At 58.8% G+C, this 6,667-nt stretch overlaps 1 non-coding gene across 1 annotated transcript; it reads right to left on the bottom strand.

The window, feature by feature from the left end:
• Window positions 1-6,175: 6,175 nt before the first annotated feature.
• LOC136672483 (5.8S ribosomal RNA) lies at window positions 6,176-6,329 on the bottom strand. The gene has a single exon (XR_010795864.1). It is a non-coding gene; the product is annotated as a 5.8S ribosomal RNA (ribosomal RNA).
• Between the last annotated feature and the right edge of the window lie 338 nt (window positions 6,330-6,667).

Raw genomic sequence — 6,667 nt, 5'->3', positions numbered from 1 at the left:
GGGGAGCCCGCACGCCATAAATCGGAACCGATACTGTATACCTTGATACCTTCCCACTCACAGAAGAGAACGGGCCGTGACGGAACCTGCTTACCACCACCCCTCCCTAGGTAGGGAGTCTGACTCAGGCTAGACCACAACATGTCGGGTCCGCTTTAGGCCAACCAATCAGACTGTCATGTAGGTTACCAGCCTGATGTGAGCTTTGTCTCCCCAGGGTGGCATCGCTCTTACGGTCAAACCTTAGCAGTGGGCTAAGGTAAGTGGGCTTACCGAACCTAAGAGTGCCGCTTTGCATAGTCGAGAGGCCAGTCGGAGTTTGCTGTGAGCCGTTAACACGATTTCAGTGAGCAGTTTGCCATTGTCCGGGTGCCAGAGCCCTCGAGCCCCAATAGGGAACCCAAAGACTCTTACATCGACCGTGTTCAATGTCTGCTTTATGACTGATTCATACTTTCTGTAGTATGTGACTTTCTTTTGGGCCGCAACCGCCAGAGTATCCGAGTCCTTCTCGTAACATACTACTTTCATGGGGATATCGGGGGTTGTACCTCCCCGTCCATCCTCCACTGTGGTTGTTACATCCGTATAGGAGTTACGGATGACTCTGATAATGTGATCGTCCACCTTTCTTGCACGCAATACATCCAGGATATGCTCGTGCGAGACGGAGTCAAATGCTTTTGCAAAGTCGATAAATACTACCGCCACTGTTTTGCGCAAGGATTTGCTTTGCTCCATGACCGCTCTCAGTAGCTCAATATTCTCGGCGCATCCTGGGGCGCGGATAAACCCCCGCTGCCGATTATGGATCGGGCATGCCTCGGTAAGCATACTGGTAAGGATGCGCGAGTAGAGCTTTAATAGGCCGGAGCCTATTGTAATCGGACGCCACATGGTTATGTCATGGAGCTGGGCCGCCTCCTTGCTCTTGGGTAGCAGTACCGTACGACAGTGCTTTACACATTGGGGAATGACCCCTGTGGACCACCACATAGTCAGGATTCATTCGAGTTTCTGGCCGTTAGGGTCCCAGTCGAGAAGAGCCCGTTTCCCGATCCTTTGGCCGCATGCGTTCGAGTGGCTTTAAGAGTATCTGTTATTTCTCTAGCCGTGATTTTCCGAGAGAACAGGTCGCTCACCGCGGTGGCAGCACCCGTAAAGCTACCCAAACCATGGTATTCTCCTTGCTTTTCCCATTTCCTACTAAACACATTCTGAATTTCAGAAAGTGGTACTGGGCAGCGGGAGGATATCGTGTCATCCAGGATCCTATCAGCTAGAGCCTTACGATCCCTGGCATACATGAGCTTATAAAGCCAGTATGCTCTGGATGTGGTTCGAGAGCCCCGCCTGTAGAACTTCCGTCTACGGCGTAGGGCACCAGTCTGTCCGGGTATAACGACATTTGGTATTTTCCGTCCAATCTCAGAGATCACAGATTGTGCCGCTGTTTCGACCAGTATCGGGGTCTGGTCTGCACCTCTTAGCCATGAGCTCAGAATGCGGTCATGCGCATCATCAGAAACTCCAAGGCCCTCCAAATCATCTCTAACTCTGGTCCTGAGCCTCTCCTCCAGACCGTACTGGGACATCTCAGGTGGGGGAGTCGAGAGCAGGTGAGCAATGGGATCTGGTTCAGACGCAGTTCCAGCAGACGTAATGAGCTTCCGAGTTCTCAACCAGCGTATTTTGGACCGAAGCGACTCTTGACTTCTACTCGGTAGAAGTGTTCTGGCTTTACTCACGGCAGCCCTATCATCGGATGAATCTAGGGTAAGCCGTATTAGGAGCTCAACCTCATGCTCAGTCCACCTTGTGGAGCCTTTTTGCTGTGCGGCAAGTAGGATACGCTTCCTATTGCGCACTGCTGGATGTCGGTGTCTTCCGTGCATACTCATCGCCCTACGAGACCTAAAGTCCTTGCCACACTCTTCGCACCGGATCCCTGAGTGGGCCACAGTGCTGGAGGGAACCCTCAAACCTCCGCACTTGGCTACATGACTTGAGGTGGAATGGTGGCTATCGGAGGCCCTGCCACACTTGTCACACACATATGTGATTTTCCATCCGCCATGGGTGGACTTGAAATGGTTGTCTGCCACGAGTACCGAACCGACATCCTTTTTGCACAGTGTGCAAAACACTACCGGGGTCGGAAGTGTTATCTTTAGGCAGTGATCCGGCTCCCCAGCCAGATTATCCTGCTCTTCAAGGGAGGTGGCTCCCTGATCAAAAGGCGGGGCATTGCTGCCACTTGAGTGTCATCGGTACCGGCTCTCTTACGCTTAACGCCACGAGACGGACCAGAGCCATCCCTCCGCGGAGAAGGTATCGTTACCCTCGCCAAACCTCTCCGCGTTTTGGGTGGTGATGGCATCTGGGGTCGAATGGACGAACATGAGACGCAGGAGCATCTCATGACATCGTGCAGAGCTATTGCACAGGGCACGTCAGGCCCGTGAGCCCCCGCTCTGCTCGGGGCCGGGTCTACGGATGACATTCCCTAGCGTCAACCGGTCTGAGACCGTGCAGAAAAGAGGTCTCCGGTTCACAAACACCGAGGTGAGAGTGACCTTTAACTTTCTCCGCGGGATAAAGCCGTCAATTCACTGAGTGAAAGCTGGTTTGCCTCTCTTAGCCGTCCTTGATTTCTCAAGTCCGTTGCCCGGGTGATACCGCGTGGAGGTGGAGGCACACAATATGCATTCACACCCAACTAAGTCCGCACTTAGTGACCATCCGGGGAATATCAGTAAATTTCTTCACTTTGACATTCAGAGCACTGGGCAGAATTCACATCGTGTCATCACCCGGTCCAAGAGCCTTCACGATGCTGTGTTTTAATTAAACAGTCGGATTCCCCTTGTCCGCAGCAGTTCTAATTCGGCTGTTAGGTGCCGGCCGAGAGACCCGGCCCCGGAGGTCTCCCCCCGAGGCGAGAGACTCATAAGCCCGAGAGATCCACGGAGCCTAGGCTCGGCGCGCGAGGCTCCAGGGACACCGCCCGGACCCACCGAAGCCCCCCGACGGCCTGCTACGAGTCCACACAAGCACGAGAGACCCCCCCCACGGACCTACATTCCATTGCGTCCCTCCGCGTCCCATCGGGGGAGAGCGAAGGGCCAGACGCGCGAGCTTAGCCGGGGGCGGCCCACCCGGCGACGGGCGTCGGGGAGCCCGGCCCGGCTTAGGAAGGGAAGGGGGCCGAAGGTGGTCATCCGACGGAGGTTAGTCCCGAAGGACGCTCCCCCGCCGGCATCCCACCGACGACCGGCCTCCCTACTGTCGACCTGACCAAGTCCCCTAAGCGCCACCGCGCTTAAGCGCTTAAGGTCTCGCTCGCCGCGACCCACTCTCATCGACCCCAACAGACGCAGAGCCTTGTTCACGGGGGTTGGATACTGGGGGCATCTCTCGCCGTGCGCTTCCTCGCACGCAGGACCCGCTCGGGGGGCCTGAAGGAGGACCGGGAACAGCTCCCCATCGCACGGGCAGCACCGGGCTTTCGGACCCCGCATCAGCAGACACGGGCCCAGCCGAGCTCAGCCATTAGAGCCAATCCTTATCCCGAAGTTACGGATCCGTCTTGCCGACTTCCCTTACCTACATTGTTCCAACACGCCAGAGGCTGTTCACCTTGGAGACCTGATGCGGATATGGGTACGGCCTGAGGGTAAATTCACTATACCTCCCCCGGATTTTCAAGGGCCGATGGGAAACGTCCCGGCCTGAGAGCCTTTCAGAGCGTTGAGCCCCTATCTCGGGGTCGAACCCATTCCAGGGCGCTCCAGCGCTTTAGCAAGGAGAGAGAATCCTCCCCGGGGTCCCCACCGGCGTCTCCGGGTTCGTTTGCGTTACCGCCACGGGAGCGCCTCTCGGCGGCTCGATCTCCACCAATCCCAGGTACGGGGATATTGGCCCGATCCCCTTTCGGTCAGCACGAGGCAGACGAGACCATCGCCCCAGCATTTTCCGAATGGCGCTCGCCTATCCCTTAGGATCGACTAACCCACGGCCAAGCGCTGTCGGCGTGGAACCCTTCTCCACTTCGGCCTTCAAAGTTCTCATCTGAATATTTGCTACTACCACCAAGATCTGCACCCGCGGCGGCTCGACCCAGGCTCGTGCCAAAGGCTTCTGCGCCACCGCGGCGCCCCTCCTACTCGTCGCGGCATATGGTCCCATGAGTCTCGGCTTCACTCATTTCTCATTGGCTTTGGGTTGGGGGGGAGATGAGTACCGCCAGCGACGGCCGGGTATGGGCCCAACGCTCAAGCGCCATCCATTTTCAGGGCCAGTTGATTCGGCAGGTGAGTTGTTACACACTCCTTAGCGGATGCCGACTTCCATGGCCACCGCCCCGCTGTCTATATCAACCGACACCTTTCTTGGGGTCTGATGAGCGTCTGCGTCGGGCGCCTTAACCCGCGCGTTCGGTTCATCCCGCAGCACCAGTTCTGCTTACCAAAAGTGGCCCACTCGGCACCGTCAATTCCATGCCCGGCTCCAAGCCTGCGAGCCGGGCCTCTTAACCATTTAAAGTTTGAGAGTAGGGCGAGGCCCGCTTCGGCCCCGCGGCCTCCAGTCATTTCTTTACCGGATAAAACTTGAAGTTTCGGTGCCGGCTATCCTGAGGGAAACTTCGGAGGGAACCAGCTACTAGATGGTTCGATTAGTCTTTCGCCCTTATACCCAGGTCGGACGACCGATTTGCACGTCAGGACCGCTGCGGGCCTCCACTCAGGGTTTCCCCTGGCTTCGCCCTGCCCAGGCATAGTTCACCATCTTTCGGGTAACACCGCGTATGCTCTGGCTCTGCTCTCCACGTGGGAAGAGCAGGCCGGCAGTGCGCCTCCCGCCCCCTCAAAGGGTTAGGACGGATCCCACCTCAGCCGATGCGCGCCAGCCTTCACCTTCGTTGCGCCTCCGGGGGTTATGGCCCCTTCGACTCGCATACGCGTTAGACCCCTTGGTCCGTGTTTCAAGACGGGTCGGTCGGGGTCCGAACTTAGACGGGGTCCGCTGACCTTAGGCGTTCGGGGTGCTGTGGGCCTGGATCACCCCCCGCATCGCCGTAGCGGGCCTAGCCCGGGGCTGAGGACAGCCCAGCCGGCCCGCTTTCGACCGAACATCCCCATCCCGGAGGAGGGGAGGGGAGAACGCGGAAAGGACATTGCTCCACGGCCCCGGCATTATCGGCGAAGTTGGAGCGAGGGGCTGTAGCGGAACACCCGTGTCCGGGGACCCCGCGTGGGGGGCTCCCTTTTCCGGACGGACCTACCTTCACCCTCGGGCCCTTCCAAGCCTAACCGGAGCCGGTCGCGACTCACCACCACGCGGGGAAAGTACACCGGGCGGGCCGGACCTCCATACGCCCGACAGGCCCGAAGTCCAGAGCCGAAGCGGGGAGCGGTGGAGTCGGCACCCCACCCCTCTCGCCCGGATGCACTCGCACCCCCGGCCGTGGAACCCGACGAGCGCGGGGCCGTCCGCACCGGCTGAATCCCCCGGGGCAGCCTTCTTGGTCCCCGAATGTTTACCTCTCAACGGTTTCACGCTCTGTTGAACTCTCTCTCCAAAGTCCTGTTTCAACTTTCCCTCACGGTACTTGGTTCGCTATCGGTCTCGTGCCGGTATTTAGCCTTAGATGGAGTTAACCACCCGCTTTGGGCTGCATTCCCAAGCAACCCAACTCCGAGAAGCCCGACCTACCCGGGCGGGAACGCGGGACTCACTACCGGGCTTTCACCATCTATGGGAAGAAGCCACGTTCGCGAGGACTTGGTCCCGCGTCCGCACCGAGACGGATCTCCGGACTTCCGTACGCTACATTTCCCGGCCAACCCCGGTCAGGGGAAAGTGGGATTCAGCACTGGGCTCTTCCCAGGGTGAGGGCCGAGGGGCGAAGGCCCGGTACTAGACCAAATTCCGCGCACCCTCCCCCACCCCGGCCGCTCGCTCGCCCGTTCGCCGGGTGGACCCGGACCTACTCGGCTCTCCCTCCGTCACTGGTACGGAGCTCTCTCGCAACACGGGGGTGCGTGGACTGGCTCGGAACCGAGTCTGCATTTAGGAAGACGAAGGACCGTTTTCCTGATGGGGGGAAAGGCCCTGAGAGCTTCCAGCCGCGGTCTCTCTCAGTGGGGGCGCGGAGACCGATCGATGGGTAAAGCAACCCACAGACAGGCGTGGCCGCGGGATGGACCCCCGCGGCCGCAATGTGCGTTCGAAATTTCGATGATCTGTGTCCTGCAATTCACATCAGTTAACGCAGTTGGCTGCGTTCTTCATTGAAGCATGAGCCGAGTGATCCACCGCTAAGAGTTGTATGAGGTTTGTGCCCGGTCCGTTACAGGCCGGGCGAAGGAAGCCATTCGAACAACGAGACAATTTTTGCCAATATTTCAAGCCGGGTGCCTTCCCCCCGGGGAACCTGGGCGTCACCACCGGACCGAGTTACGGCCCGGGACGATCGCCCGAGTAGGTGCCTGAGACTTCGGGGCGCGTTGCGAGCAACGGCCCCTTACGTGGTTACGTTCCGGGCGAGGCCCAGGGTTTGGTTCGCTGCGTTACGGGTCCCGGTCTAAGGCATTCAGGCGTGTGCGCTCAAAGCCACGCTCTCCACCCTGGAGGGTATGAGCGAGGCCCGGTGGTACGCTCCCAA

The sequence above is a fragment of the Hoplias malabaricus genome, chromosome 16 (assembly GCF_029633855.1).
Source record: "Hoplias malabaricus isolate fHopMal1 chromosome 16, fHopMal1.hap1, whole genome shotgun sequence".
Taxonomy (NCBI): domain Eukaryota; kingdom Metazoa; phylum Chordata; class Actinopteri; order Characiformes; family Erythrinidae; genus Hoplias; species Hoplias malabaricus.
The sequence above is the reverse complement of the archived record's forward strand: the minus strand, read 5'-3'. Positions and strand labels throughout refer to the sequence as shown.